The sequence below is a fragment of the Lactuca saligna genome, chromosome 8 (genome assembly GCF_052625555.1).
Source record: "Lactuca saligna cultivar CGN05327 chromosome 8, ASM5262555v1, whole genome shotgun sequence".
NCBI classification, from domain to species: Eukaryota; Viridiplantae; Streptophyta; class Magnoliopsida; order Asterales; family Asteraceae; genus Lactuca; species Lactuca saligna.
Genome location: NC_136424.1, coordinates 14,689,451 through 14,702,562, shown reverse-complemented (window position 1 = coordinate 14,702,562; position 13,112 = coordinate 14,689,451).

Sequence of the window (13,112 nt, the reverse complement as noted above, 5' to 3'; positions counted from 1 at the left end):
TACTCACAACTTTATGATTCTAGGACTTAGGAAGTGTCCAAATCTGAAGTTACAACTTCAGATCTAGCCCATAGCTCCCGATATCAACTCAAAGTCCATAAAACCCTAAAACTCAACCAAGAGAAAAGAGATCTAGAAGGAAAGGGAAGTAAAGATTGCAACTTGATACCTCCAAAAGATGCTAGCTGAGGTAAATTTTGCTTCCCACACCTCCCTTGCTTTAATTCCTTTTCTCTTCAAGCTTTTCCCTCCTAGCCAACCTTCTTTACAAGGCTTAAATCACACCAAGAAGAGTACCACACAAATTAGGGTTTCACTAAGCTTCTTAAAGAATGTAAAGAGGCCATAGGAGGCTGTGGCTCCTTTAAATAGGGTGCAAAACCCCAAGATTTAGGGTTTCATCTCTCAGCTCCTACTCGTCGAGTCCCTTTATGGACTCGGCGAGTAAGTCACTAAACATGCGATCCCATACTGGTGCTACTCGACGAGTATGACTTAAAACCAAAGAACCTTTTATATAATCAATACCTGAGAATCAGGGCGTTACAAAGATGCACCAAGACCTGATGGAAAGGTACCATCAGAGTGCTTGACGAGAAAGGTATGAAATCATTGCCTCCATGATAACAACAAAATTATAGGATGGAGATTCCATCACGGCCCAGTTGCAAAAAGATGCAAAGATATGTGGACCGCTTGCTAAAGTTAAATGTCAATTTCGACGAAAAGTTGGCTATTGACATTATCCTACACTCCTTACCTCCTTGTTATGATCAGTTCAAAATGGCTTATCATATGAACAAGGAGGAAGTTACTCTAAGCAAGCTTCAAGGCCTACTAAGAACTACTGAAAGTAGTTTAAAAGGCAAGTATATTGTATCCACTCTTATTTTTGCCCCAGTCTTGGCAATTGGAAAAGGGAAGGGAAAGAAGAGGAAAGCTTCCTCAAAGAATCACAAGGGAAAGTCTCATGACGGATCCTCTTCTAGTGGGTCCAAAGGTGGTTCTGTTGCTCCCTCATCCAATCCAAAGGAATCAAAGTGCTTCCATTTTCATAAAAAAAGGGCACTAGAAACGAAGTTGCCCTAAATAATTATAGGACATTAAGGATGGGAAGATAAATCCCACCTTCTCAAGTATTTACACTATTCAATCTAATAACTCATCACATGTTAATTCTTAGGTCCTTGACAGGGTCGGTCCAGACGGTGGGCAACCCAAGCGACCACCCACGGCCCACGTCTCCGGGGGGCCCAAATTTTTTGGGCTATCTAGTGTATATATATAAAAAAAATTATTACCAAATTGATTTTTAAGCATTAAAGTTGATTCAAACTCAAATTAGCTCAAAAGATAAACAATTTGGTTTGTTTGTTATTACTAATTGAACAGGTCTATAGTGAAGAATAAATGATATATTTTTTTGAATCCTTATTATATTTATCTTTGAGGGGCCTTTTTTTCTTTTCGCCCTAGACCCCATATACGTTTGGATCGGCCCTAGTCCTTGATCTTCTAAGCTAAAAACACAAAAATAAGGGATTAGGGTTTCGTCGGAGCAGCTTAAGGGTGAGAGGGAGGTTGATGTTTAATGACATAATGTTCTTTATATAGTGCTCATCTCTAAAATTAGGATTTTGTTCTGAAGGGAGTATGCCCAGCATACCTTTTGGTTCACCCAACATACTCACAAACCATCCGCGACCAGATGATCTTATACGTTGGGCGTACCCAGCCAAACACGTACATGCATTCCTTGCATACATGGGACTGCCTTGCCACTTATCTCCATTAAGGACCAAATTTGTCAATAACTTCAAAGTGCCATAACTTCTCATCCAAGGTCCGTTTCCAATGAACCTTATATCCAAAAAAAGGAGGCGAGAAGACCTACAATCTTAATAACTCTCATAATCCTTAAACCCTCCCGGATTAAACCCAAAATCCATAAAAGATCGAGATATCAGTTTACAATCATACCCTTGACTTCCGAAGACACAAACAAATAGTTGGATCACTCATGCCATAACTCCCACCTCCGAACTGGGCTAAATCCTTCTTTTCCTAAGGCTTTAAACCCTATTGACTAACTATGGGGTTCCTGACCCCAAATATTGACTAACTATGGGGTTCCAGACCCCGAGCAACGAAACACTTTCAAAACCTGGTGTTTCTCCATGTCTGCCACCCAATATTGACTAACTATGGGGTTCCTGACTCCAAAGAACTCAGGCGCCCTGCACGCCTTGAACTCCCAGAACGAGGGAGTTCGGGCCCCAAACTGGCTCGCAACAATCTTGGCTCGAAAAGACCCGAGTCGTTCCTCCATGATCTCCATCATCTCATCCTTGACGGTCCCAAAAATTATTGGGGTAGCGTCAAGCATGCCCCTCGTAACCTCGATTGTGATAAGCTTGCACAACCTCTCATCAATGGGCTCTGTATCGTAGCCCGATCTAGATCTGGATCCTAATCCCCCTGCTCCATGATGCGTCACCACCATCCTGATCTGAAATACCATAAAACAGAATGTTCAAGATATTTAAAAAGGGGATCCTTCCACACCGGTCTCCTTAGAGCTTGCAGATCTAACATTAGTTCGGGTACATGTCTTGTGCTTTCAGTAGTACGGGCCCAATACTAACTTCTACACCTACCTGTACCTTCCCCGAGGCTCTACCTGATAATCACTAATTCGTCACAGAACAAAACATATCTCCCAAACTACCCCATACCTCAAATTCTAGGCTATCCTAAGATTTGCGCCATTCCCATCAAACCAGAACTCAAATCAATCATAGTAGGTTGCCTTATGCATGCAAATTATACACAGAACATGATCAGATAGACCATCGAATAATAGACTCTACCCTAGGACCACAACCAAACAAGGAACAGGAAATAAGGCCAAATCAATTATTCTAAGGCTATAAGATCCTAACCGTATACAATTTTGAAAGCATACACATAGCAAGATCTATCCGATTATTATATTCCAAATATCAATATAACATGGCTAACATATTTGGGAAAAACACTCACTTGAGCTCGGCTGATTACGCACATTGCACTCTCTCTTTTTCTTACAAGAAATCGGTTTTAAGAAGTTTTTCAATTTGATTTTTTGAAAACAATGTTACCATTGAGTTCTAACACACCCGAGTCCCTCAAACCAAGGCTCTAATACCAACTTGTAACATCCCAAATTTCCAATAAAATTTTTAATATTTAAGTCACGAAATCATTTCCATAAAATATTAAATTCCAATCACATTTTTTTTCAAAATCCATAACATCAGATAATTTATTCATAGAGTGCATGTCGTGCCATCACGCCGGGTTCTTGCCCTTAGATCTCGAAGTACCTCAAAACAACCAACAAATTGTAAGCTAACGCTTAGTGAGTTCCCCATAACATACCCCACACAATCCACATAATCACATAAACCATATCAGCCATATAAGCTACACAAGCCATGCATATAAACATATAAGGATGCCAGGAAAACCCTCCAAGGTCTTACACTGGATTCCATTGGAACCCCCACGTGGTCTTAACCCACTACCATGGGAACCCCAACATGGTCTTAACTACCTGCCATGAGAACCCTCACATGGTCTTCACTAACTGTTATGGGAACCCCCACATGGTCTTCACTAATTTCCATGGGAACCCGACATGGTCTTAGCTAACCAAGGAAATATCATACAAGCTATACATGCAAACATACTAGGTTGTCGTGGAAACCCTCCAAGGTCTTACACTGAATGCCATAGGAACCCTCGCATGGTATTAGACCACTGTCATGGGAACCCACACATGGTCTTCACATAATACCTAACACACTGATATAACATATGCAATAAACATCCCAACTAAATAACACGGTCCGACCTTGGTGCCTTCGACTCATTAGTATGGTGAGAAGACTCACCTCAAATGCGAATTGTAGCTGAGTAGGTCCAAACTCCGAGTATCAGCTCCTCCACCTCCCTAATCATAAACAACTTCTTAGATCCAACTCAACCCTTCAAACCCTTTAAAGTCAATACTGGTCAAGGTCAAGGTCAAAGTCAACGCTTCGAGTTGACCTAACTCGTCGAGTTATCCCAGTAACTCGTCGAGTCCATCCCAAAGCCAAAATCGTGATGTTGCGATCGAACTCGTCGAGTTCCTCCGTTTTCCAACATAATCGAGGTAACTCCAATCCAACTTGCCGAGTTCCCTTTTGAACTCGTCGATTTCTTTAGTATGTCAACTCAGTTAATGCATTAAGACCTTTTTCTCAAATCTAAAGGTGCCAAACTTCAGATCCCCCTTCATAGAGATGTCTAGAAAGGTAAATTTTCCAACTTTACCCCCAAAGATCATCGAATAAGCTTTAGACCCAAACCCTAACTCCTTTGAGGAGGGTCTTGACCCATTAAGCCACTAACCCTTGCTTCAACGTTCCATATTACAGATCTGAGGTCCTAAAGTGGTTTAATCACATAAAATTTCCAACTTTACTTCCATGCATACTAGAAACACCCTCCAAGGTTCATTTTTGGCTTTATAATGGACATATTGCATGAATGGGACATGGAGGTTATTAAAGTTTGCAACTTTAATCTTCTAGAGGTCTTATAGAGGCTAGATCTACACCCTCAACCTCTGGAAACCTCTTTTCTTTGGACGTCCAAGCCAAAGTCCCAAAACCAAGCCCAAAACTATAAAAGATGAGATCTAATAAGCTACATGTTAAGGTTATGACTTTATACCTCCAATATGCAACCTTTGATGTAGAGTTTCTGGATCCAAGATCTCTCCTTCAAGCTTGATACTTCTTTCTTCAAAACTCCCTTCAAAATCTCCAACAATCATTATAAAACTCAACGCACAAGGGGAAAGACGATCTAGGGTTTCTTCTGGACAAAGAGGCTGGTAGGGAGGCCAACCCTAGAAGTTAAGTTTTTTAAATAGGGTGCAACACCCGAAAAAAATAGGGTTTTCATTCCCAGCATTAACTCGTCAAGCTGGGGCTCCCAACTCGTCGAGTTCGATCCTTATATTCAATGGCCAAATGGATTCCTACACGACGATTTGGAGCTCCCCAACTCGTCGAATTCCAATCCAAACCCTAAAATGCTGAAAAATTGAATAATACCTGAACCAAGTGTTATAAATATGGTGCAAAAACCTTTACTTTCACTAGATATTGATGAACCGTTGTTGATATGCTTTGATTTTGTTAGTAAGATTAATTGAATTTGGTTTTTACTTGTGTTCGATTGGTTGCTTTACCTTTCATGTTAAAGTTATATTTTTATTGTTTATTGCTGAGTATTATTAGGATTAGATGATCATTCTATATTATTGTACTTGAATCATATGAATGTATGATCATTAGGTTTGTATGACTATTACTTTGACCATAAGCCTAGGGTTAGATAATATTAATCGGTGACTTTGATTGTGTTATAGAGCATTAGATATACATGATATGCTTAGACTGATTGTCATGATCATTGACAAGAAATCACTAGATCATATCGTTCATAGTTTGAATATATTTAATTAATTATGTGTTCACTAATTGCATGATCATTGTGTTAATTGTTCATTAATTATTAGTACCACAAAATCCTATCAACATAACTAGTCCTTTATTACAATTCGGTAATCAATTCATTAATCTATTGCACTTGTAATAAATCAAACATAAAAACTTGGGGGATTCGTATTCTAGTGGAAGTAATTTTAATTTATTTTTTTCCATTTAGTTATTTAGTTTCGTTGATTAATTAAGTGTTAAAACTAGTTTAATTTAGTTTACACAAAACCACATTTTACTTTACTATTATTAATTTAATTAACATTTGAATTATTTGATCTAAACCATCACGTTTCATGTATTTGAGACTCTTTCTTACCACAACTATATTACTTTATGACTAGGTACACTACTATTTGTGTTTAAAACTAGTTGAGATTAGATAAGACTTTATAAATAAAAAAAACTAGTATAAATAAAACACATCAAAGTTTTTGGCGTCGTTGCCGTGGAACGGTTGCGTTTAGTTCAAATTTTTTATTTGTTGGTTAAATTTTGTTTATAGTTTAGTGTTTAGTTTTATTTTTATTTTTAAATGGATACTATTGATGCTATTCTTGAGCGTGAGTTGCACGCACTAGATGATCTATTCAATCCATAAAAATATTTGGAGGAACTAAAGAGATTGCTAGCAGAGGGGTCAAACGAAGAACAAGAGCAAGTTGATTTGCAGGAACCACGCCGTGGTCTGACCATTACCACGATGTGGACCCTATTTTTCCAGGTTGTGTTTCGAAGCATGGGGTAACGATTCCACATTTGGAGAAAGTTTTGATGTGCGATCCATTTATGATGAGTGTCCAACCAGTTCCAGCCTTTGTCAACATTCTTGGATTTTATGGATTCAAGCTCAACAGGCCAATTTTCAAAACAAAAAAAAAATCGAATTTTACAAATTGGTCTAAAAATAATATTAAATGAAACGGATGGATTGGTATCTATTTTATTAGAAGTTTATTAAGTTGAGAGTCTAGCTCAAGACTCGCACAAAAAGAAGCGCTCATCGGAAGGCAACCTGACTTTTAAATTAGTTTGCGTTTTCTTTTCGTTTTTGTTTTTACTTTTAATTTTATTTTGAATAAAAGTGCTTTTGATGATTCTTATTTTTGTTTCAAGAGAATTTTTAGCTAAGAAATTGATGATGGGAAAAAATGAAAGAGTGGGGTGGAGTATTACGAGGAGAAAAGGAAGATGCGTGACACACAAATGAGTTTAGGGTATACATTCGACTTGGAGCTAAAATCGAGTAGTCTTTTGTGCTATCAATGCTATATATGGGAATAAATTGATACTAGGGACCGGTCGAGAAATTAGCTACTTCGAGACTAGTTGATTCATTTAACGATGAAGAATTAAGAGTTTTCATGAATACACGATGCGAGCCTAGCTACCTTAAGACATGACTTTTTATTACATCACGAGTACTTTCCTGACATTTGAAGACTGTGATGCGCCAATTCTCACCGCGCGTCGTGGAAAATATTTTCTCGTGGTTGACGTTCCATATTTTTACAAAGACCACGCCATGGCCCTTTATTTGCCACGACTTGGCAAAATTTTTGCACACGATTGAAGTTCCAAAGACCACAACATGGCTAACAACTTGCCACAACATGGAAACGCCCCAGTCAAGTTTTCAAGCTATGAAGATTAATTGTATGCCTACCTTTATGCCAAGAGTCCACCAATTTCAGGAAGGATGTTCGGTTCCAGGAGTGTTCCAACAGACAAATTCAAGCTAATATCAACAACCGACCCACAATAGTCATCCAATCTCATGACTACATAACCAAGACGAGTTTGTTCATTTTCTACCTCTTTAATTTTACGTTCTTTTATTGTTTAAGCATGCAATGGGGACATTGCATCATTTAAGTGTAGGGTAGGTGGTTGAATATAGGAATGCAAGCTTACTGATAACAGCTGAAAAAAATGACACAGATTTTAAAAAATTATTACAAAGATTTGAAATAATAATCTAAAAACTGAATCTAGTTAAAACATTGTTATGTTGAAATCTATGTTGCTAGTGTTGTGTGTGACGATCCGATGTGAGTTTCAATGTTTATTTGAGCCGATAGATGTTATAGTATATTTGTGGCTTCCCTATCATAGTGAAATCATGGAACAAAAACACGACTTTGCTTAGTTTGAGGGCCATAATACATTTAACATCGTGTATCAGAAATGTATCCAGGAGAGATTATGTAGTCATTGCACTTTGACTAATACCTCTAACCAATAAGGGTTGGTATTAAGTTCCTTGCTTAAGCATATGTTTTTATATGATTTTTAATTTTGAGTGAAAAAAAGTGTGAAAAAAATAGCAAAAAAAAGAGTTGCAAAAATTGAAAGAATAAGAGTTTACAAAGCTATGAAGATCAAGAAATATGAAGAAAATTTTAAAAATTGATGACTCAAGCATAAGAAAATTTCCCAAGTTATTATTATTATTGTAATTTTTCTTTCTAGGTTATTTTTCATATGTATTCTTGCGGGGCTTAACCAAAAATTACCTTGAGGTTAAGAAAGATTTTTGAGGATACATTCGAAGGGATGCATTAAATGAATGTTGTTCAAAAGAAGTGGAGAAGTGTTTATGAAGATTGTGAGTTTTTAGGATCGGGGAATTCTTAGGAAAATGTAGACAAAAATACATGAATTGCAGTCTTGTTGTAATGGAGAGGCTTAAAATGGATTATTTTGTGCGATGTTGGTAGTTAGGGTTTTGATGTGATAATAATAAAATCAGTTTTGCTTGAGGGCAAACAAAAGATAAGTGTGGGGTATTATGATATGGTAATATTTAACTATATATTTTAGGCCATTATCTTAATATATTTGATTAAAATGTTATATTTTTAGATATATGATACTTAATATGCTTGTAAATGTTCGATTACAATTAAAATGGGTGTTGGGATGCAAAAGGAGGAGAACGGAGCTGAAAAAAAACACAAAAAAGATGTTGTTGGCACCTTGACCCCTCGTCAGTGTTTTGGACATATCTCATGACTCGTAACTCCGATTAACTAGATTCAAAATCATCTAAAAACTAGACAAAATTTCAGATGACTTTTGTGTTTTGAGAAAATTCTGATTCCCAATGAACACGAGGCGGTGAATGGAATATTTGTGATTCTTGATGTTGGCTTGGAGAATACGGGATAAACACGAGGATCACGATATGGTCGTGTCCAACCATGATGTGGTGGCCAGAATTTGGCAAGTATATATATTTCGGGCATTAAGTCGATTCCAGAATGTCGAGGCCTTAAGGATGTGATTATTGATGAAGAAAAATCCTTCCAAGAACCCTTTGGGGTCGGATTCGAAGCTAGAAAGCTAATTGGAGCAAGGATTTAAAGATTTAAGCACTATTGTATCAAGATTTCACTTCGGGTTTGCTTGATGATCGTGTCTCGCAATCGTTTGGTGATGTTTTTCTGTTTTATTTTATTGAATATGGTGTAAAAACCTTTACTTTCACTAGATATTGATGAAACCTTGTTGATATGCTTTGATTTCGTTAGTAGTATTAATTGAATTTGGTTTTTACTTGTGTTCGATTGATTGCTTTATCTTTCATGTTAAAGTTATGATTTTTATTGTTTATTGATGAGTATTATTAGGATTAGATGATCATTCTATCTTGATATACTTGAATCAAATGAATCTATGATCATTAGGTTTGTATGTATAAGACTTTGATCATAAGCCTAGGGTTAGATAATATTAATTGGTGACTTTGATTGTGTTTGAGAGCATTAGATATCCATGCTAAGCTTAGATTGATTGTCATGATCATTGACAAGAAATCTCTAGATCGTATCGTTCATAGTTCGAATATATTTAATTAATTATGTGTTCACTAATTGTATGATCATTGTGTTAGTTGTTCATTAGTTATTAGTACTAGGAAATTCGATCAAGATAACTAGTTATATTACAATTCGATAATCAATTTATTAATCCATTGCACTTGTAACAAATAAAACATAAAAACTTGGGGGAGTTGTATTCCAGTGAAAGTACTTATCTATTGTTTACATTTAGTTATTTAGTTTCATTGATTAATTAAGTGTTAAAATTAGTTTAAATTAGTTTACACAAAAACCACCTTTTACTTTACTATTATTAATTTAATTAACATTTGAATTATTTGATCTAAACCATCACTTTTCATGTGTTCGACACCCTTTCTTACCACAACTATATTACTTTACGACTAGATACACTGCTTATTTGTGCTTAAGACTAGTTGAGATTAGATAAGACTTTATAAATAAAAAATCATTGCACATAAAATGCATCAACCCTAGTCCTCCACATTGCATCATTTACTTTATTGAGTTGCTTTCCAAAGTCTTCAAGTATTCCGGAGACCTTGTTTTTACATAGAAATTGATCCCTCTTCCTTTGGTAATTCGCGTGTCACAAACAATCACCACATGTCCGAAATTGACAGAATTTGTCTAACTGGATAGTCTGTGGTAAAATAAATGTATCTCTCTCTATGATACTCGAAATGATACACCATCAGTTTTATTGGAAAGTAGACACTTGTATCTTTCTATCCATGTATCGATAAAGTAATTATTACTGAATTAATATAGAACTTTCACATGCTAAGTACAATGAAGAAAATGGACTAAAATCGCAAAATTACACAACAAACTATAGGTTAAACCTGTCAAATTCAAAAGGGATAATGACGAAAAAAACACAACACTTTTTTTTTTTCAAAAGTTCGGTTTAACCATCGATTTTTAATAAGTTCCGAAAAAAACATCAATTTTTGGTAAAATGTTTCAGCACTGCCACTATTACCTATTAGAACTAGTTTTAATTATGAAAAAAAAACCTATATGTTTTCCAAAAGTTCGGTTTACCCACCAATTCATAGATGGTTGTTTAGCACAAAATAATTGATGGTTTTTTAACACAAATGCATATCATAGCGGTTGCTGTAAAAATTTAACTAAAAAATAAATGATTTTTTTAGTATAAATGAAAATTTGATGGTTAAAATTAAAAAAAATATATATCAAAATATAATGGGTTTTTTCATCAATATCCCAGTTCAAAATACGTAATTTGTTTGACTCATAAAAGATGTTTAATATGAAAATTTTTCAATAAGTTATATAAAAAAAAAAGTAGACCATACTTTCACGACAGTTCATGCTATATATTTCTGTGAACTCATTACATGAGTTAAATCATAGAACGACAGACAATTTTTCTGGATATGTTGAATTTTGATTTCTGTATCTTTTTTTTTAATATCCTACACATTATCTTTGTATAAAGATATTAAGAAAACATAATCATAATAAAAATAAAATAAAATGTCCCTACATGAAATGTTTTAAGGTGTGGTGTTTGAGAGGTGGGGTAGAAAAGACAAAAAAGAAACAAAACTGGGTAAATCACAGCCATACAAGTGTCCTCAACGATTCACATGTTGTGTTAATTAAGGTGACATGTGCATGTTTCTGCGACTTTTTGTCGTTTTGTCCTTGAAGAAGTGACAAGTGTCATTTTTGTCCCTAGTATATTTGGTCTTAAACGAACTTCCCATTACTTTGCCAATCATGTGTGTGTTTTTAACAATTAAATATATTTAATAATAATTATTCTTAATTTTTAATTATCTTTAATAATATTATGTTATAGTTTTTGACTTTTTGGAATCATTATAATTCATTTGTACAGATCCACTGAAAAAGATACCAATCATATGATGTCATCAATGTTAAAGTTTTTTTTTTTTTTTTTTTTTTTAAATGTACTTGCATTTTAATTAATTAATAATTGTACAAATATGTTTGGTGATATCGATTAGAACCCGATTTTTTATGTTAAGATAGACATTTAAACATTTAATTATGTTAAATATTGTTTCTTTAAACAAAATAGTGCTTATTAGTTATTTTTTTTTTTTATCATTTTCCATACCTTCCAATTTACATTTCCCTTTAGTTTTAAATTAATATGAATATATCACATTAGTTAAGAAGAAAAGCCTATAACAATAATCAATTAAAAGAAATGAATTTGACTTACTAAGGTTATTATATTTTTGTTTTGTTTATATCTGGGTAACTTCGTTTTATTTTTTTTTATACATATAGGATAAAACGTTTTGAAAATATTCACATATGATAATTATGACCCGTGTATATATATATATATATATATATATATATATATATATATATATATATAGAGAGAGAGAGAGAGAGAGAGAGAAATGAATTCTATGGAAAACAAATAACTAGAACAATATATGTTGGAATCAATAATCAAATGACACGTATCCATTTATCTATTTACAAGTAATATATTATAGAAGTTATTTATGTAGTTACCCTAAATTAATGTGTTAGCATGTTTTCATTGATTTAAGCATCTGTTGTCGTAATCATTCATTTCCATATAACATTTCCCTATATATATATATATATATATATATATATATATATATATATATATATATATATATATATATATATATATATATATATATATATATATATATAATAAATAAAGATCCATTTTGCCAAATGTCAAGTTCTCGTAAGTTTTGACACTTGTCATTTTTTGATAATTTTGAAAATAAATAATAGCCACATGTAAATTTCTAAATTTTTCAAAATTTAAAATTAAAAAGTCACACAATACATTACTTGTGAAGAAAGAAATGGACACGTGTCATTTGATTATTGGTTCGGGTAAATGTTATCCTAGTTATTTGTTTTCCATAGAACTCATATATATATATATATATATATATATATATATATATGTGTGTGTGTGTGTGTGTGTGTGTGTGTGTATATATATGTATATATACATATATACACACATATATATATATATATATATATATATATATATATATATATATATATATATATATATATATATATATATGAGACAGAAACAATGTTATCGATGTAGATAAAAACTATTTTTATTATTTTTATTTTAAAATCGTATAATACATGGAACAAACTTTATTAAAGATGGTGTTATATTTCATGTTATTGGTCTATCTCTGATACTTTTAGTCTCTAGTAAATCTTAATCTTTATATTTAATCAAATTGAATTATCAAAATAATTACCTTTTTCTTTTGTTCACATCTGAGTAACTTCGTTCTTTTGTACACATCTAGACCGTTATGACCAACTGTAACTTGCCATAGCCTGTCATAATTGTCAAATGTGAACATTTCCAACAAATTCATTACCTAGATGCGTACAAAAAAATGAAGTTACCCAGATATGAATAAAACGAAACGATAATTATCCTGATAAGTGAATTTCTATTAATAGAAAATTATCTTATAAAAAGTTGGATTAATATTTTTGTAATCATGATAGATTAATTAAGAATTATTTAGAATTTACTACGGTTAACTAAAAAAATATGTTTATTTCTCATAATATTATTAGATTATATGATAGAGTAACATCGATTTATTTGGATTTTAAAGGAAGCTCTAATTTG